The following is a 21,803-nucleotide window of genomic DNA, read 5'->3' as shown; positions in this document are numbered from 1 at the left end:
TCCTGTCTCCTCATCAACATACTCACCTGCATCGATCAAGTCTAGTGAGTCTAAAGACTCAACACGTATAAACTGGGAAATAGCGAGTACGACATAATAAAACCGCATGCAACTTTAAAAATAGAACATACATACTTGAACTTGAATTTAACATGCTTGAAACTTGAACATTGTGAGCTTAACTTAGACGTGCCATCAACATGAGATTTTCTTAAACATTATCGTAACATAAACTTGAGCGTATAAAGAATAATTTTGTGTAGAGGCATGTTTCAAAGTAAGTGATTCATAACATAATAAGCCTGATCAGACACACCACAGTACTGGGCTGACAGGGACGTATCCACTGCCGCATACATAAGATCCCTGTTCATAAGTTTAACGGGGCGGAGAGGTCCTCGGCCACGTTCACCGACTTCCAAACCCATTCATAAATTTGGTCACAAAGCAATTAGCATATCTCAAAACTTTAAAATGTTTTTTTTTGCACGTCATCATACTTACTTGGCGTTGAGGGATTCGTTGGATCTCGTTTGGGGCCGTTGCTGCAACATGCTAACATGAGCTCAAAAGTTTAACTTGCGTGACTTAGACGTAATCATCATGCCTATACCTAAGCTCAATCGCTTACTTAGGGCATGCTAAAATTCCCATGACTCGACCATGCCAATCAATGCACTAAACCAAGACATCAAACCTCAAAGCATACATCAATATTTTTCCCAAAATAAGCAGTACACAGACCCCGTGCCTTGGTCCGTGTACAGGTCCGTATACATACTGTAAAATGTGTCGTGAAGAAAAGGAAGGGCACGGACCCCGAGTCTGGGTCCGTGTCAAGGTCCGTGTACTCTCGGTTTCTTGGCACTAAGGAGGGAACAAAGGAACGGACCCCGTGTCATGGTCCGTGTGCAGGTCCGTGTGTCCTCGATTTTTCTGCACCTGCGAGAAAACTTATGCAATGTCTATTCACCCAATTTGACACTTAAAGGATGTGATTCAACACCTTAAGACTCTTCTTAGGACACCATAACATTGCACCAAAACTCGTACAAACGCCTCAAAACACGACGTCCCCTCTACTACCCAATGCAACACAAAATACGGCAATTGACATCAAATCGATTTTCTACAACTCCCCACTAGTTCAAGTGCCTAACGACATGAAACGTAACCTCAAAAATACTCCAAACATCATTACCAATATATCTATATGCAGCAACAATCACCCGTTGATTTCCAACGAAGCCTGCAACACAAAAACTTCAAGAACACATCAATATCATAAAATTTCTGAAAACGCAGTTTGAGCAGTCCCACGAAAAACGCCATAACTCCCTCAATTTTTGTCCAAAAATTTTGAATTATATATCAAATCGAAGGTATCAAAAAGCTCTACGTTTTTTGCGTTGAAAGTTTTCTCAAAATCTCGACCGAAAATTCGTAGTTTTAAGAAAACAATAAAAACGTGATTTAGATCTAAAAATTTTCCTTCAAAGTCGATCCAATCAATTAATCGCTCAAACTACGAACATCATACACATGATTTTACGCATAAAAACAACGCAACACATAATATGACATGATCGACGCAGCAAAGGAGAGATTATACGTGCCTTTTGATGATAAACTTTATCGAAACAGCGATACCGACGCGGGAATGGAGCGAGGCTTGATCCAGGACGAACGGGGCACTAAAATCCTCAAAGAAAACACACGAAAAGTTGCTGGAAATCGAAGAGGGAAGGGGCGGCTGCTCTAGCTTGAGGGACCCTAGGTTTTCTCTCACAAAAATAATAAAAATCTCAATGTGAAGTGAGTGTGTGTGTTTAGTCGTGTACAGGTGTGTGTAAAAGTATGTGTGTGTGTGCGTGTTTTAGTAATAAGGGAGTCAATTATGCTTAATTAAATAATTAGTCATCAATTAAAACACTAACTCTCCCCTAATTAAAGTAAAATACACATTAATTTTTATAACGTTCTCCTTTAATTGAAATAACACACACAACATGCTAATTTTAAAAGTTTTAAATTCTTAAATCACTAAATACATAAATTAGGCTTTATAGATACTAACAACTCAATAAATTAATTAAAACACCCCATCCTCAACTTAAAAATAAAATACCGCATTTAAAATTTGCCAAACTCGTCACCGGTCTCTTTTTCTCGGTCCCGCATCGAATAATCGCCTGAAACATGAAACTTGAAAGACATTTTAACGTGCATCACCAAAAACATGAATAATTTAAAATAATGCATTTTCGTAAATTATGCATGGCTAAAACTCATTTAAAATTAATTAAATAGATGCATGGGTTTTACGTGTATTGATTCTTGGGCACTACAGTTCCTCCCCCACTTATAAAAATTTCGTCCTCGAAATTAAATCTTACCGAACAACTCCGGGTAGCGACTCTTCATATCCGATTCTGTCTCCCAAGTGGCCTCCTCCACTGATTGGTTTAGCCACTGGATTTTGACTAGCTTAGTCACCTTGTTCCGGAGTCTGCGCTCCTGTCTGTCTAGAATTTGAATCGGTCGCTCTTCATACGATAGGTCTGGAGCAAGCTGCAACGGCTCATAACTCAAAATATGCGAAGGATTGGCTAGATACTTCCTCAGCATAGAGACATGGAACACATTGTGTACCCCGGCCAGATTTGGCGGAAGGACAACACGATAGGCTAGTGTCCCAACTCTGTCCAAAATTTCAAACGGTCCAATGAACCTCATACTCAACTTGCCTCTTTTCCCGAATCTCATCACCCCCTTCTTAGGTGCTATCTTGACGAAAACGTGATCACCAACGGCAAATTCGAGATCTCTCCTCCTCTTATCAGCATAACTCTTCTGACGACTCTGGGCGTTCTTCATTCTATCACGAATCTTGACCACCACGTCTGCAGTCTGCTGAACTATTTCTGGTCCAAGTTCCGCTCTTTCTCCGAACTCGTCCCAATGAACTGGTGATCTGCACTTTCTTCCATATAAGGCCTCGTAAGGAGCCATACCTATTGATGATTGGAAGCTGTTGTTGTAAGTAAATTCCACTAGAGGTATCTTAGACTCCCAAGTTCCCTGAAAATAAATCATCCACGCTCGCAACAAGTCCTCTAAAATCTGAATCACTCGCTCAGACTGGCCATCTGTCTGCGGGTGAAAAGCTGTACTGAACAGCAACTTTGTCCCCATCGCTGCATGTAAGCTCTTCCAGAAGGACGATGTGAATCTCGGGTCCCTGTCGGAAACAATTGAAACTGGGAATCCATGCAGATGGACTATCTCCCTGATATAAAGCTTCGCATACTGCGTCATGGAGAAAGTCGTCTTCACTGGCAAGAAATGCGCTGACTTGGTGAGTCGGTCCACTATAACCCAAATAGCATTAAAACCTCTGACTGATCTAGGCAACCCAACCACAAAATCCATAGTAATATTCTCCCATTTCCACTCTAGGATCGGGAGTGGCTTAAGCATCCCTGCTGGCCTCTGATGCTTTGCCTTCACCTGCTGACAAGTGAGGCATTCTGACACAAATCGGCGGATGTCTCTCTTCATCCCTGGCCACCAATACAAAATCTGGAGATCCTTATACATCTTGGTACCTCCTGGATGGATAGAATACGGAGATGCGTGTGCCTCTGTCAAAATTTCCCGTCTGATCGATTCACCACTAGGCACCCACATTCTACCTCTGTATCTCACAATCCCATCTGACACTGTGTAAAGAACACTGCCCTTGGCCTCATCTTTCAGTCTCCATTTCTGTAGCTGCTCATCTGAAGATTGTCCTGCCCGGATGCGGTCTAGCGAATCAGATTTGACTGTCAGATTAGACAGCCTAGGAGCTCTGCCCTAACGATAAATCTCTAGACCAAACTTCTGAATCTCAGACTGAAGAGGTCTCTGCACTGACAACTGCGCTACAACTGCCACCTTCCTGCTCAATGCGTTTGCGACAACATTAGCCTTTCCCGGATGGTAGCTAATTTCGTAGTCGTAATCCTTCACCAGCTCTAACCACCGTCTCTGTCTCATATTCAGCTCTTTCTGCATGAAGAAATTGTTGAGACTCTTATGATCGGTGAAAATCTGACATTTCTCGCCATATAGGTAGTGTCTCCAAATTTTCAGTGCAAAGACAACGGCGGCTAACTCAAGATCATGCGTCGGGTAGTTCTTCTCGTGCACTTTCAACTGCCTGGAAGCCATAAGATATGACCCGACCCTGCTGCATCAATACTGCGCGTAACCCGAGCTTAGATGCATTGGTATATAATACGAAATCTCCTTGCCCTGATTGCATGGCTAGCACCGGCGCAGAAATAAGAGCTTGCTTCAACGTATCGAAGCTCTTCTGACATTCATCACTCCACACAAATGTGGCATTTTTCTTGGTTAGTGAAGTGAGTGGCACTGCTATGGACGAAAATCCACGAATGAACTTACGGTAGTAACCTGCTAAACCCAAAAAGCTGCGGATTTCTGATGCATTCTTCGGTTCAACCCAATCCTTAACGGCTGCTAATTTTGCTGGATCCACTTCAATGCCACTGCTAGACACTATATGCCCCAAAAATGCTACTTTCTCCAAACAAAACTCGCACTTACTGAACTTCGCAAATAACTTGCGACTCTGCAAAATCTGTAAAACTGTCCTCAAGTGCTGGCTGTGCTCCTCATTGCTCTTCGAGTATATAAGGATGTCGTCAATGAATACTATGACGAATTCATCGAGGAACGGCTGAAATACTAGGTTCATGAGATCCATGAAAATTGCTGGAGCATTTGTCAATCCAAATGGCATCACCAAGAACTCGTAATGCCCATATCTGGTCCTGAAAGCTGTCTTGTGGACATCAGCATCCTTTACTTTCAGCTGATGATACCCTGATCGAAGATCTATCTTGGAGAACACGGTAGCTCCCTGCAACTGATCGAACAAGTCTTCGATTCTAGGCAACGGGTACTTATTCTTGATCGTTACCTTGTTCAGCTCACGGTAATCGATGCACAGTCTCATGCTTCTGTCTTTCTTTTTCACAAAGAGCACTGGTGCGCCCCACGGTGAGAAACTAGGGCGGATAAACTCCTTGTCTAAGAGCTCCTGAACCTCTCATATACTGCCTCTAGTCTAGGCCTCTCCTCGGGGCCTACAGCAGTCTGGTTCCTCGCAAACTGTGCGAAGAATTGAGTCATTCCTACCAGCATCTGCGCTTGCATATCTTGCGGTGGAGGTGGAGGATTGGCTCTCTCCTCATTTCGGGTCTCTCGATCCTCTTCCCTTGCTTCTCGATCAACCACACGTCTAGGAGGCATTCTGTCCCATCAATTACCCAACACGTAAACCCATTATGCATGAACATGATATCAATGACATAGGACGCACGAAATCTAAACTCAAAACATGGATATGCTGCATTCATGATTCAATGCTTACTACATACATAATGCAAAAATTAAAACTTACAGACTTGAGGTGTGACTTCGAGAGTTTCTTGCGACTGGCAGTAGGCATAACCCTTTACAGGAACACCGCTCTGATACCAACTGTAACGTATAAGATTCGACGAATGTCCTCAGTGTATCAATACGAGTCTTTCCAGCGTGCCTATGTCCTCACTTACACGCACCCTTGGAAACTTCCCAGGAAGTCAACCATCCCAAAATTGCCCCAAGTCAAGCACGCTTAACTTTGGAGTTTTTATGTGATGAGCTACCGAAAAGAAGATGCACCTTCGTGATATGAGTAGTACAAATCAAATCTTTTAAGCCCTCTTCAACTGTACAGTCCATTACATTGAACAGTCTCGGAATCCCTCTCATTCCCGTGTGGGTCGGTTCATTCATGTTCCCTCCACCTAGAAGCCTGCCAGGAGCCGCTCATTGTCCGTGCAACTAATGGCACCAGCGATCACCCCCCGCCCTCTTCGGCCCCGGGCCTCACACAGCTAGCCGTGGGTTTACAACTCTTTGTGATTCAAGACATAATCCTTTATTCGGGCTTACCCTAATTTGCCCCATTACATGCACCAACATTTGATCATGAGAATGTCAGAAACTATTTTCTGATTAAACCCATTGAATCATGGTAAGAACGTTTTGTAGCATCACCCCATGACTCCCTAGGTATCACTGATAGTGCCTGCAAGAACCAGTCGGTTAGAATTAACATACAGTAAAGTCCCTTCATCTCATATATCCCGATCGAATCTCCAACCATTGGTTCATCGAGGGTTGCATAATAATTCGATAACTATATGATACATATAATAGTTGCATCTCATGTACCATTAGAGAACTCCTTCTCCAACGTACATCTCATACTCCGGCCAGAGATTCCACGCACTATTATTTCATCAGACCACATAGGATATCCACAACCATAGGGAAGCGGTGAATTTCCGACTACAATGCACTGGATCCTACATGTGTCGCAACTGTACCCAATCTCGCCACCTGATACCTTTCCTGGAGCCGGTAAATGAGTCAAAGCACAGCCCTAGCATATGGAGAATGTTAGGATAGGTAGATTGGTTGAGATGTGTTTAGAAGGGGGGCTTTAATAAACACTCACGATTTTATAATCTTTTCGAATGAAGTGTCAGTTCGGTGACAAACTGAAACTAGAAATCTTGTCAGTCAATGACAATCAGTTTAAATGATTACAATTGCGGAAATAAACTGACTGAAAGATAGAATAAATAACAGAAGTAGTAACACAAATATTTATGGATGTTCGGAGATTGAAATAACTCCTACGTCACCCCTTCTATAACAAGGATATGATATGCACTAAAAGACTTTGATCGATACAAAACTTGTACAGACCCACTTCAGTTTGGGCTTAACACAACAAAACTGAAACTCTTAGTTTACTAAATATCTCACAGTTCTACGACTGAACTTAGCACAACTGATCTAGTTAAGATCAAATAAACAATAAAACGATTTGTTCTTGTAAGCTCAAAAGATAGCCTCAAATGCTACAAATATATCAGATAAGTTTATGCTTTTTGATCTTTGAGTAAGAGCTATAAATTCAGCAGGGTAACAACAAGCTTTAGAGAATGGATAGATCGATTGGTTACATGCTCAACTGCTCTTCTCACATATTTATTGGCTTCTCTTCAACGGTAACATTAAACATAATTTGAATCATTATATCCGTTGATTGCCACGTTAATATTCTTCTGACATTCGTACACGTAAGATCTGAAATACGGCGTTCCACTACGAGTTGCAGTCTGCTTTGTATTGTTGTCGGTTTAATGTCCTTTTCAACTGATGACGTACAACTGAATGATCAGCTAATAAGCTCACAACTGAATATGTCAACTTATCAGTTTCCAACTGATCAGTCAGTTGTCTTCGTAAGTTAAGTTCAGCTAGTTTCAGTTGCCTTCGATAAACTGCGCATTAATCTTCAGTTAGGCAACTATCAGTTGATTTATGTAGTTCAGTTAGTTCGAACTACTTGATCAGTTAGTCCAACAAATTAATCACTTAGTTTGGCAAACAATCGAAATTAAGTTTCCAAAAATTTCCCCTTTTTTGGTGTTTGACAAAACTTGTAAAGTATGAACTGATCAACTGAACTCAAAATTTATTCTTCGAACTCATTGTAGATAAAATAATTATTCTAATGTACAGATTCATACAAAGAATAAAAGAATAAAGATTCTTGCTAAAGTCTTCAACTAATAACTGAAGTTAGTTGATCTTCATCTCTTCTTCTTTCCTTTGTCTTCTCCTTTCTGATCTTCTATTTCCCCTATTTTGTCAAGCACTTCTTGGATAGAACACAAACATATGCTGCGATATCTTTTACAGCATTCATCACAGTGTTTTGCAGTATATCAATCCTTTTGGTGACTGTACTCTCCAGAAAATCAAAGTGTCTGCCGACTAATTCTTGAGTTTGAAAATGAGATTCAGTCGACAGTCTATCTTTCTTGATTTCTTCCATCTGGAGAAAAAGAGAGGTCACATTCTGATTGATTTGTTGTAGTCTGTTCGTGGTAAAATCATTGTTTGAGTTAAGCTTCAATGAGTGTGCAAGTTGAGTTGACTTTATTTCAGAAATGGCATTCATCATACTGACGAGGTTGGTCTGAATTTCTTCAAATAGGGCTTCAGTATCTGAAATACCAGCAGACATGGCTCCGGATGTTTCTGGAATATCCACCCTTTTCTTGGTAAAATCAAAGTTTCGTCAGTTGCTTCGATTTCATGAATCACCATTCCTGAAATATTTTCAGTTGTATGTTCCTGTTGATGCTGGGGAGGAGAAGAGACATTAGGAAAAATAAAAGTAGTAGAAGGTTCTTCAGTTGGTTGAATAACTGGCTCTTCAGCTGGTACTTCTTCAGTTGTAACTGAGTGCAGTTGAGCCTCTTCAGTTTGTTAAAAAACTGCATTTTCAGTCATAAAAACTGACTGAACTGGCTGTTCAGTTTCTCCAAAAATAGTCTTCTCGGTCGGTTCTTCAGAAATAATAGGTTGATCTGCGGGTTCCTCAGTCAAGACAAAATCTTCAACTGATTTGGATGTTCCCAGTTGAATATCAGAAGTGACTGATTTGATGACCTCATCAAGATTGGCTAATGACAATTCAGCTTCTGAATAAAGCTTCGGATCAGCAGTTGAAGAGGGAGGTGCTGAATATGATGATGGTTTAGCAACTGAAGTGGAAGGATCAGTTGCTTGCAGAGAAGATTCAGCAGCTGTTTCCTTGGAAGGCTCTTGAACTGATTGTTCAGCTGGCTCTTCTGATGAAAAATCTTGGGAGTTTTTTGGAATGATCAGTTATTGATCCATTTCTCAATTTTTGATCTCCATCTGCAACGTGAGAAAATCCAAGTCCAGTTGGTCATGCACAACTATGTCATTGTATGCAGTTAGACTGGTAGGATCATAGTTCAGTAGCAGTTAAGCAACTATATTCTGTAGCTTCTTTGCTCTCAGTTGATTGAAGAAATAATTCTTTCGCTCCAGAGCTTGAAGTAGATGCCTTGACTACCTTTATAACAATATTTTCCAAGTCAACAAATTTCTTCAGTTTTGACTTCTTCTGAAACTGCTAGGCAAAGACTTCAGTTCTGAATTTGACCCATTCATTATAAGCCTTGAGCTTGTTTTTTTGAAAATTCATTGATCTCTTGCCAAATTAGATCAATGTGTGTTTGGATTGCATTGGTTGGTCTGGGATTTTCTTGCATTTTACCCTTGCCTTTTTAGTCAGTCAGGGCATGAGGAAGGCTCAACCCTGAAGTAGTCGCATCAACTTGTTCTCTGATCACTATCCCCTTTGGTTTCGCAAGAGGTAGAGGGGTGTATCCAGAGATTTTGATCAATGGAGCCTTAACTCCAGCAAGCTTCTTCTTTTCACTAGATTCGACGACCTTCTTCTTTGGTAGAACAGTAGACAGAGGTAACTGATCCTCAGTTGAGGATTCAGTTGGAATAGCTTTCAGAGGGATAGACTTTATAGGCTGTTGAGCCCCCGACTGTATCAATCTTTCAGTTGGGATGGTTCCAACTGCAACAACATGTTTTGTCTTCAAAGTTCTTGGCTTCTTGATGATCTTGGGAGGTGGAGTTTTCTCCGAGTCAATTTCACTGGCAATCGACTTGCACTTGATTGTCTTCTTATGAAGAGTCTTCTTTTTATGAATTGACTTGGGAGCCTCTTGTGCCCCAATCTCCTTCTTTACCTTCAAGAATTGCTCAGGAGACATGTCCAGTTTCTGCTTTGGTGGCTGGATATTCTTAGCATTGAAGATTTTCAGTTTTGATGATTTTTCAGAATCATCAATCACCAGCCCCTTGACTTTCAGCAAATAGCTGAGCTGCACCGCATAACCCTTTGATTGCTTGGATGATTGAAACATGTTCCTCAAGATGTTGAAAATTATATTCTTCCAGTTCATCTTTCTTCCAGCCATGATTGCAGTCATAGCTTGAAATTTCTCCAGAGTAAGGGCAACAAAGGATCCTGCCTTTGCCAAGAGCCCTTTGGCTACTATATCTGCCAGCAGTTGCACTTCTGGCTTCAGCTCCTTCTTAGGATCGGAAACTTTGATTTTCCGACCATCAGCAGAAATATGGGTTTGCTTCTCTTCAACATCAGATGTCTTTACTTCAAATAGGTTAACTAGCCCATCAGTAGGCAGTTGAAATAGGTTGCAGAAGAAGTCCGCTTCAATGATCAGTAGCTGACCATTTACAGAGATACTGCCTTCTTTAGTGACATAGCCGCTGGTATAGAGATCCTGGGTCTCTTTAGTATATATTTTTTTAGAGGATAATCCCATAAATTGTTTCAATCCAGCTGCTTGCAGTTTCAGAAAAACATTCTTGACTTCTTCGTCTTTTACAGTCAAGAATGAATCAAAGTCGATCGCCATAGCGTTCATGACGTGAGCTAGGATCTGGTTTGCCATTTGATTGAATGAAATCTATTAAAAAGAGTATGCTTGAGTAGAAGTTTGCTCTGAATGTTGAATGTGCGCATAAGGAGAAAAATTGAATTGGAGCGGGTATATTACTGAAGTAAGTGACTGTTCAAATTTTTTGGACACATGTTAGTCCAGGAAAATTTGAATTGAAAACGTGTGTACGTGTGATAAAACCGTGTTTAGAATATGAATGGATTATGTGGGTCCACGTTTGAAATACTATTCATTGAAAGACAACAATTAATGCTTCAACAAATAGTCACATCATTTAATATAGAATATTATTCGAATTATCAGTTAACATATTTGAGAAGATCAGTTTGGTTAGCAACTGAGTGACCAATTGAAAATTTAGTCAGTTTAGTTGAAGACAATATTGTCTTCTCAGTTAACTTTTTGTTCAATATTCTCCCTCAATAAATACAAATAAATAAGGGTAAGAAAAACTTAGTCTGAATCAGTTAAAGCCAGATGACTCTTTGTTTTCCTCCTGTCTCTTCAAGGCTTGTCTATAAATTAAGATCAATGTTATTTGGTAATGACATCTGAACACCAATGGATTGTGAAAGCAGCACACACGTCCCTCATCCTTCATGGACGCCTCGACGTATTCATAGATTTAAAAGAGATGTCGAAGAATACATCTTTACAGAGGTTATGTCCGTTTGATCTACCGCTCACTACATTCAATCAATCAATACTGGAGAATTCTCTGCCTCTGCTAAGCAGAGATCACTTGCAAGGAAGCATAAGAGGCTTGCTCAAGTCGATCATAAATCTGAGCTAGTCAAGGATGATGTGCTGATTCACATGATGCAGTTGAAGGAATGGCACTTGCTTCAGAGAATTGAAAATGCCGAAACCTTCAGGAATATTAGGAGTCATGACTTGAATAATTGGTTGATGTTATGGCAAGATGCTGTAGAACGTGGACTAAATGATGTTGTATGGTATCGATTTTATTCTTAATAAAATCTTGATTTGTATCATTGTTGTTGTCTCTTTGTCTTTTTGCAAAACTTAACTTTCATTAGTTGATAAATTGTTAGCGAACTGAATACAATAACTGATGAATGACTAACTGACGCTAGTTGACAAAAAGTTAACGAACTGAATATAATAACTGATAAATGACTAACTGACATCAGTTGACAAACAGTTAAATAATAAATGACAAACTGAATGAATAGCTATTGACAAAGCAGTAATAAAACTGATATAATTAAGACAAATCAATTAAACCAAGTATATGCGAAAGTAAGAAAACTTAGTCTCTGTCAATGGTTTGGTGAAGATGTCAGCAGCTTGTTGTTCAGTTGACACATATTCCCGTCTGATATCTTTCTTCAGAGCATGATCTCTGATGAAGTGATGCCAGAAATCAATGTGCTTGGTCCTTGAGTGAAGAACTGGATTGTAAGTTATTGCAATTGTTCTTGTATTATCACAAAATATGGGAGATTCTTTAGCATCAACTCCATAATTTTGCAGTTTTTGTTGAATCCAGAGTAGTTGGGCACAACAGCTTCCAACAACAAGGTATTCTGCTTCAGTTGTGGAAGTAGCTATGGATGTTTTCTTCTTGCTGAACCATGAGATCAGTCTGTCTCCTAGAAACTGACAAGATACACTGGTGCTTTTACAATCTAGCTTACATCCTGCATAATCTCCATCTGAATATCCAACTAAATTGAAAGAAGAGTCTTTAGCGTACCATAATCCCATATTTCGAGTGCCTTTTAGATATTTTAAAATTCTTTTGGCTAATATAAAATGCGATTGCTTAGAATTTGCTTGAAATCTAGCACACATGCAAACAGAAAATAAAATATCAAGACGACTAGCATTTAGGTACAATAATGTACCTATTAAACCTCTGTAGAGTGTCGTCTCAACTGATATTCCCCCTTGATAATTGTCTAGTTTGACTGATGAACTCATGGGAGTGCTTGCAGCTGAACATGTTTCCATGCCAAATTTCTTGAGCAATTCCTTAGTGTATTTGGCCTGATTGATAAAAATACCAGTGTCCAGTTGCTTCACTTGTAGTCCAAGAAAGAATGTCAGTTCACCCATCATAATCATCTCAAATTTGTCCTGCATTAACTTGGCAAATTTCTTACATAGTTTGGGTTACTTGACCAAAATATAATATAATCAACATATATTTGCACAAGTAAAATGCGATCATTATTAGAAAATTTGAACAAAGTCTTGTCAACTGATCCAACAGTAAAATCATGATCAGTTAAAAATTTTGAAAGTGTCTCATAACAAGCTCTTGGAGCTTGTTTAAGACCATATAAAGCTGTCTTCAAATGATAGACATGATGAGGAAAAGAGTGATTGATAAAAACCTGGAGGTTGTTCAACATAAACTTCTTCTTGCAACTGACCATTCAAAAATTCACTTTTTACATCCATTTGATAGACTTTGAAGTTTTTGAATGATGCATAGACAAGGAACATTTTGATTGCTTCCAGTCTTGCAACTAGTGCATACGTTTCATCATAGTCAATTCCTTCTTCCTGCCTATATCCTTGTGCGACAAGTCTTGCTTTGTTCGTGCAACTGAACCATCTTCGTTTAGTTTATTTCCGAATACCCATTTTGTAACTATAATTGTTTTCCAAACCGGTCTTGAAACTAAGTTCCAGACATTGTTATGGGTAAACTGATTTAGCTCCTCTTGCATTTCATTTATTCAGTTAGGATCAGCAAGAGCTTTGTCAGTTTTCTTTGGTTCCAGTTGTGAGACAAAAGCAGAATGAATGAACAAATTAAGCATTTGATTTCTTGTTCTTACCGGGTCGGATGGATTACCTATCACTAATTCTGGAGGATGTGATTTCTTCCATCTGAGCTCAGTATTTGTTGCTTCCATATCAGCAACTGCTTGTGTTGGCAACTGAATGTTTTCTGTTTCAGTTGGAGCTGTATCAGTTTGTAACTGAATATCATTTGTTTGCTCCACCAACTGATTATCAGAAACAGGTTCCTGTTCAACTGATTGATCTAGTATTTCTGGTTCAGGTGTTTGAAGGATATTTCTATTGAAATGATTTTTTTTCTTCATTTTCATCCTCCAAACTGATCTCTGTAAATCGATCAACTAGCTCAACTGGATCAGTTGGGTTATCGGTTAGTACAGTTTCATCCAAAACAACATGAATAGATTCTTCAACATTTAAAGAACTTTTATTAAAAACTCTATATGCTCACACTTTTTTTTCCATGCCAAATCTCATATGGTGTTTTCACATGATTCTTATTAATCATTGATCTATTCTTAGTATAACATGCAGTGTTTACTGCTTAAGCCCAAAACCTTTGAGAAATACCAGAATCAGCAAGCATTGTTCTAGCAGTTTCTTTAAGGGTACGATTTCTTCTCTCAGCTACACCATTTTGATGAGGTGTTCTAGCTGCTAAGAGCTCATGCTTGATTCCAGTATTTTCTAAAAAATTTGAAGAGTTTGATTGATAAATTCAGTTCCTTTGTCAGACCTTATTCGATCAATCCCAACAGATTTTTCATTTAAAAGTCTTTTGAAGAGCTTAATCAGTTGTGCAGCAGTTTGGTCTTTGGATTTGAGAAAAATAACCCAAGTAAATCTTGAAAAGTCATCCACAACTACTAGGGTGTATTTCATTCCCCCTAAACTCATGACTTGTATTGGACCAAAAAGATCCATATGTAACAGTTCTAAGCATCGGGAAGATGATTTATAACCTCTGTTTTTGAATGAAGATCTTACTTGTTTACCAAACTGACATGCTGAACAAACTTTATTTTTTGAAAAATCTATTTTGAGAAAACCAGTTACAAGATAATGGTTACTCAGATATGCAATAGATTTAAAGTTTAAGTGGTTCAACCTCTTATGCCACAACCAGTTTTTAGAAGACCTGGAAGCAATGAAATAAACTGGTGCATAAGGTTGTTCAGTCCAACTGACTTTGTAAGTATTTTCACAACAATTTCCAGTTAGGATGACCTCATTAGTTGAGTCTCTAACTTAACAAGTGTGTCTGTCAAACTGAACTGATAAATTATTGTCGCATAACTGACTGATGCTTATCAAGTTATACGTCAAATTCTCAACTAGAAAAACATCTTTAATTGTAAAGTTACCATGGATAAGCTTACCCTTACCCACAGTTTTACCTTTGGAGTTGTCTCCAAAACTGATGTTTGGTCCAGTATATTTGATCAGTTAAAATAGCAAATTTACATCTCCTGTCATATGTCGCGAACAGTCACTGTCTAGATACCAAGTTGATTTTTTGTTTGTACCTGTTACCTGCAATCACACAGTATATATAATTTTGGTACCCATATTCATTTGGGTCCTAAACTGATTAGTCCTTTAGGAACCCAGACTTGGATAAGTCTAACTGACTTCCCAGTTGTTGTGTTCCAAATGGTTTTTCTCGAATTCTTTCCAATATGTGTGTGATGTGAGGATGAAACAGTATGATTTGTATCCTTTTTCAACTGGCTATTCTTTTGATATCGTTTCTGAACTGGCTTACATTTGTAGTAATTGTAATAGCCATTCCTTGAGTACTGATTTTTGTAACTGAATCGTTTAGGTGACAAGTTTCTTGTATCAGTTGAACTCTCGGAGCTATATCCAATTCCATACCGTTTGCCTTTGTTCTTACTTTCAGTCAATTGAACAACTGGTTAACTAGGTTCTGAGAATTCATTTACCATAGTTGATTTTACAAAGGTAATGTACTTTCCTTTGTTTTCATTAAACCTTGGTTGTGTATCACTTGCAGAATTTTCAACATGATTGTTAAAGCCTAAACCAGTTTTATCATCGATTGATTTTTGTGAATTCTGCATTTCAGTCAGTGCAACTGAAGACTTGTTCCAAGCATGAATCAGTTCAGTATGTTTTGAAATTTCTGTTTTTAACTGGCATATAAAAGCTTGATTTTCAATCATTTAAGCTTTTTTCTGTGCAATCTCCCTTTTTAGACTCAACAGTTCAACTGACTTATCAGTTTCTGTTTTTTTGTCATTGGGATCAGTTTGCTTAGTTCTAACCTTCTCAAATGATTGAGCAAGTTTGTGATAATCATCTACCATGTCATGCAATGTGGTAATGAGTTCCTCACGAGTGAAATCAGAAGAGCTGAAGTCAAATATCTGTTCACTTGCTGACTCCAATTCAGCATCATCTGCCATTATGCACTTGACTTTTTCTTCATCTTCACTTGAACTGATTGGGCTTTCTGGTTCTGACTCATCACTGTCAGTTTCTGCCCACTTAGATTTTCTTTCTTCAGGCAAAAGCACTTCATGTTTCTTTTTGAATGATTTTTTGTCATCCTTTGTCCTTCTTCTATGCTCATAGGTGTTCTTTCCCTTCTCAGTTTATCCTCGACTGTCCTTGTTTGGCTTAGGACAGTCTCCTATGAAATGACCAGATTTTCCACAGTTGTAGCAAGCATAGGATTCTTCTTTGGACTGATTTTTCTGATACTGCTTCTGGAAGTTTCCTTGATTCCTCCTCATAAACCTTCCGAATTTCTTCACAAACAATGAGATAGCATCATTGCTCAGTTGATCAGCAGATTTATCAACTGGACCAGTTGGTTCCAGTCTGACAGTAGTTAAAGTAGTTGTGGCAGCAGGTGTAGAAGGTTCTCCTTCTCTAGTTTGTAGTTCAAACTCCTAAGCCTTTAGATCAGCAAACAAGTCATGAAGTTCGACTTTGTTAAGGTCCTTTGACTCTCTCATTGCCATGGTCTTGACATCCCATTCTTTGGGAAGACCTCTGACCACCTTTAGTGCCATTTCTTTGTTCGAATACACTTTTCCAAGTGCATTCAGCTCATTGTTAATACCACTGATCCTCTCATCATATTCGTGCATGGATTCTCCAGCCTTCATCTTGATGTTGTCAAATTTCTAAATAACAACTGATAGTTTGTTCTCTTTTATTTGCTCGTTTCCTTCACACAGTTGGATCAGTTTCTCCCATATCTCTTTGCCAGTTTTGCACATCTTGATTTTGCTGAAAGTGACTTTATTCAGCGTTTTATATAAGATATCCTTAGTCACATTATCTAGGTTTGCTTTTCTTTTATCCTCAGTTGTCCATTCCTCTCTGGGCTTTTCTATGCGATGAGGTGCCCCACCAGTAATGGAAACTGCTTTATTTGCTTTTATAATTTTCATGGTACCATCAGTAATGACATACCACATGTCGTCATCTTTTGCAGCTAAATGAGTCTGCATTCTAATTTTCCAGTCGTCAAAATCTTCTTTGGAAAACATCGGTATTTTATTGAATGAAGACATATTGATCAGTTTTGTGAATAAGAGTATTTTGAGACAAGATTCAACTGCTCTGATACCACTTGTTAGGATCGATTGATTGGTTGAGATGTGTTTAGGAGGGCGGGTTTAATAAACACTCACGATTTTATAATCTTTTCGAATGAAGTGTCAGTTCTGTGACAAACTAAAACTAGGAATCTTGTCAGTCAATAACAATCAGTTTAACTGATAGTAGTTGCGTAAATAAATTGACTGAAAGATAAAATAAATAATTGAAGTAGTAACACAAAGATTTATGGATGTTCAGAGATTGAAATAACTCCTACGTCACCCCTTCTATCACAAGGACAGGATATGCACTAAAAGACTTTGATCGATACAAAACTTGTGCAGACCCACTTCAGTTTGGACTTAACACTGCCAAAACTGAAACTCTTAGTTTACTAAATATCTCACAGTTCTTCGACTGAACTTAGCACAACTGATCTAGTTAAGATCAAATAAACAATAAAACGATTTGTGCTTGTAAGCTCGAAAGATAGCCTCAAATGATACAAATATATCAGATAAATGTGAGTTTTTGATCTTTGAGTAAGAGCTATAAATTCAGCAGGGTAACAGCAAGCTTTAGAGAATGGTTAGATCGATTGATTACTTGCTCAACTGATCTTTTCACCTGTTTATAGGCTTCTCTTCAACGGTAACATTAAACATAATTTGAATCATTATATCTGTTGATTACCACGTCAATATTCTTCTGACATTCGTACACTGTAAGCTCTAAAATGCGGCGTTCCACTACGAGTTGTAGTCTACTTTGTACTGTTGTTGGTTGAATGTCCTTTTCAATTGATGACGTGTAAAGCTGAATGATCAACTGATAAGCTCACAACTGAATATGTCAACAGATCAGTTTCCAATTGATCAGTCAGTTGTCTTTGTGAATTCAATTCAGCTGGTTTCAGTTGCCTTCGATAAACTGCGCATTAATCTTTAGTTAGGCAACTTTCAGTTGATTTATGTAGTTCAGTTACTTCAAACTACTTGATCAGTTAGTCCAATAAATTAATCAATTAGTTTGTCAAACAACAGAAATTAAGTTTCCAACAGAGCCTCAGTGTTTTTCCGGATCGTAAGGACTAATGGTATACAATCATAACAACGAACTTATCCTCTCGATGAATGATAACCACTTGAAAAGTCCGAGGGAGGGTTTTTCGGTGTAATCATCATATGATTACCCATTTGCATGTTTGGACATCTCTATGCCCTTACCAAGAAACGTGGTACACAACATCCCAGATGCTAGTCTCGAGCTCTTTATCCATGTTTTAGGCGGCTGAATCGACTAGGAACGAATTTAGATTATACACTGTTTACAAATGAGTATCAACATCGAATTACGATTCATTTGTATTAAAGTATAATCAAAGACTTTATCTATGCTGATTGCATGGGTATACAGATAAAGTAAAACAAGACCATAAAAAGTTAAATTATATTAAAATAAAGATTGTTTATTACACTTGAGTCAATAAATTCCCTAGCCAACCATTGGCTTGCAGGGCATCTACTATAACAATCTCCCACTTGCCCTAGAGCCAACTACCCATAACTTTAATCTCATTGCTTCGCGATGCTTCTCAAACAATGGTCCTGGCAAGGGCTTTGTAAGTGGATCGGCAACATTATATGCAAAGGGGACTCTTTCGACTGATATATCTCCTCTTCCCACAATATCCCGGATGATGTGGAACTTCCTCAGTATATGTTTGGATCGTTGATGAGACCTTGGTTTCTTTGCTTGTGCAACGGCACAAGTGTTGTGGCAGTACACGGGGACCGGATCAACTCCATTAGAAATGACGCCCAACTCTTGGACAAAATTCCTCATCCAAACTGCCTCTTTTGCTGCAGCAGATGCAGCAATGTATTCAGCTTCAGTGGTGGAATCCGCAACGGTGTCTTGCTTGGAACTTTTACAAGAGACAGCTGATAAAGATAAAAAATTGTATATTAATTAAATGTTTTATAATATAAATATATAGTTTTTGTTTTATTAAATGTTTAAATATTATATGTTTTATAATAAATTGTATAAAATATAAGTTGTTGTGTAATTATAAGTTTTTACTATTTTTTACAGATTCGATAAAACAAGAATAACCTTGGCATTGCAAATGGGATTAAGATGATTCTTGGACCTGTAGAAAGTTGATGTTAATATCTACAATATTGGTGGCAAACATGAGATAAAAATCTTCTCACAAGTGGGATCAAATTAAGCAACAAATAAAGTTACCAAAGAAGTGGCAGTTTAACCATACTCTAGCATTTTGACCATATCTCTCAAATTACTTGGTCAAATGGTTAAAAAAAAATACCACAATTCAAACAACTCAGATATCTACATGTTTTGTTTTATGCGGAGAAGAAAATTCGGATGGAAAGATTTTCAAAAGTGATGTGTATTAAAATATTAATTTCTTGGAACACCAATGAAGACTTATGTGTAAAAAATAATATTTTATTTGTGGTTGTCTCCCCAAATTTGGCTATAAATAGGGGTGCATTGTAATGTATTGAGATATCCCTCATTTTATGAACAAACCTTTGAGTTCATAATATTTCTCTCTTTGTTTTTCTTTTATTTCATCATTTAATATAATTAGCATGTTAAATTCATATTCAAAGTTTTACACTTTGAATAATGAGTAGCTAACTTCCCAAAGTTGAGATGAAAAGGTGAAACTCATGACATGATAATAAGGTAATTAAAAGGTAAGAATCTATGTTTTATATTATTTAATTCTTATTTATTTTTTATGTTATTTTTATTTTTTTTAAGTATTATTATACCCTACTTATAAGTGGAAGTTTTGATTTATTGTTGTTATATGTTACACTAAATTCTTGGAACCATTTAGATGTTAGTTTGGTATTACCAACCATTTAAAGTGGATGCCTTGATTTATTATATATGATTATATCATAATATTAATTTCTTGGAACCATATAAATGTTAGTTTGGTATTACCAACCATTTAAAGTGGATGCCTTGATTTATTATATTTGAAAATATCATAATATTAATTTCTTGGTACCATTTAAATGTTTGTTTGGTTTTACCAATCATTTAAAGTGGATGCCTTGATTTATTATATATTAATATCATAATATTAATTTCTTGGTACCATTTAAATGTTTTTTTGGTTTTACCAACCATTTAAAGTGGGAACCTTGATTTAGTGTTTACAAATATATATAGCACAATAAATAATTGACAACATTTACAAGTTTTGGTATATATTATATACTTATAACATAATAATATATAACATAATATAAATATGATTATTTAATATATATTGGAACCATTTTATTAAGTGGATTTCAATAATGTTCATTAATGATAACTTTATTAAAATACCAAGAGTGGATCTTTTAATCTCAATTACTTAAATTAAAATTTGAACAATTAAAAATTATCAATTAAAGATTCAAACCATTAAAAGGAAAAAAAACAAAGAAAAAAAAAAGATATTATAGTGGACTTGTAATTACCTTAACTTCCATGTGGATACGATATTCGGACTCACCGAATTATACTACTTGTGGACAACCTACTCTTTGGAGTGTAACAATCAAAGTCGCAACAAGTTTTTGGCGCCATTGTTGGGGAAGTATAATTTAATTTCAAGTCTATTTAATTTTGTTTATAGTTTATTTTTTTTATTTGAATTTTTATTGCTTTTGTGTGTTTTTATTATTTTGTATTTGCATTTGCATGAGCATTTAGTCACGTACACTTAGTGGTCGACTCATTCGAAATAACCCTTTATTTTTACAAAACATGGGGGAAAAACCCATCCAAGAAAATGAAGATTAAATTCAATCTCAACATGATCATGATAGACGAAGAACACTTAGAGATCACATGAATCCTACACGTACTAGTGCACCTTCATGTCTAGTTTTTCCCCCTGATGCATCTCATTTCAATTTTAAGCCTGATATTATCCAACTTTTACCCAATTTTCATGGCTTAGATTCTTAAAATCCATACATGCATTTCCGAGAGTTTGAAGAAGTGTGCAACATATATAATGATCTAAATTGTAGCATGAACACCATTCGACTTAAGCTTTTTCCTTTTTCTTTATAAGATAAAGCTAAAACTTGGCTACAAAATCATAGATCGGGATCCATTCGAACTTGGGATGAATTGCAACAACAATTTTTGAAAAAGTTTTTTCATCTCATAGAACAAATTCTTTCAAAAGGCAGATCATCACTTTCACTCAAAAACAAGAAGAAACTTTTTATCAATGTTGGGATAGATACAAAGAATTGCTTAATCTTTGTCCACATCATGGTTTTGAATTTGGAGAGTTGTTTCTCAATTTTATGAAAGCTTAACACCTAAAGATAGGCAAATGGTTGAATTTATGTGTAATGGAACATTTGAAGATAAAGATCCAAACGTGGCAATTGAGTATCTCGATTCATTAGCTGAAAATGCTCAAAATTGGGACACTATATGTACAATCAAACCATCAAATAAGATTCAATCTCCCACATCTGGTGGAGGTATGTACACCCTCAAAGATGAACATGATCTCCAAGCTAGATTTACCTCTTTGGCAAGAAAAGTTGAGGCACTTAATTTGAAAAAGAATGGTCAATTAAAATCTGTTCAAGAAATTGCGTGTCACATCTGTGATACAAGTGATCATTCTACAAAAGATTGTCCCACTTTGCCCTCTTTTAAAGAATGCCTCCATGAAAAAGCCAATGTTTTGAACAATTTCAAAAGGACAAATTTTGAACCATTTTCTCAAAATTACAATCCAGGTTGGCGAAATCATCCAAATTTTAGTTGGAGGAATGATAATGCTGCAAAATTTTCACAACCACATTTCCAAAGTCAACAAATTTTCAAAATTATGCACACTATGTTCCTCCACCTAAAAGGAACTTGGAAGTTATATTGAATTCTTTCATTGCAAAGCAAGAGTCTATCAATACTCAAATTGCTCAA

At 37.3% G+C, this 21,803-nt stretch overlaps 1 non-coding gene across 1 annotated transcript; it reads right to left on the bottom strand.

Moving 5' to 3' along the window:
* Positions 1 to 21,032: 21,032 nt before the first annotated feature.
* Positions 21,033 to 21,141, bottom strand: LOC142541233 (small nucleolar RNA R71). Its single transcript, XR_012819297.1, has one exon. It is a non-coding gene; the product is annotated as a small nucleolar RNA R71 (small nucleolar RNA).
* Between the last annotated feature and the right edge of the window lie 662 nt (positions 21,142 to 21,803).

Source organism: Primulina tabacum, chromosome 3, assembly GCF_025594145.1.
Source record: "Primulina tabacum isolate GXHZ01 chromosome 3, ASM2559414v2, whole genome shotgun sequence".
In the NCBI taxonomy this organism is placed as follows: Eukaryota; Viridiplantae; Streptophyta; class Magnoliopsida; order Lamiales; family Gesneriaceae; genus Primulina; species Primulina tabacum.
Note: the sequence above shows the minus strand (reverse complement) of the source record. Positions and strands in the feature narration are given on the sequence as shown.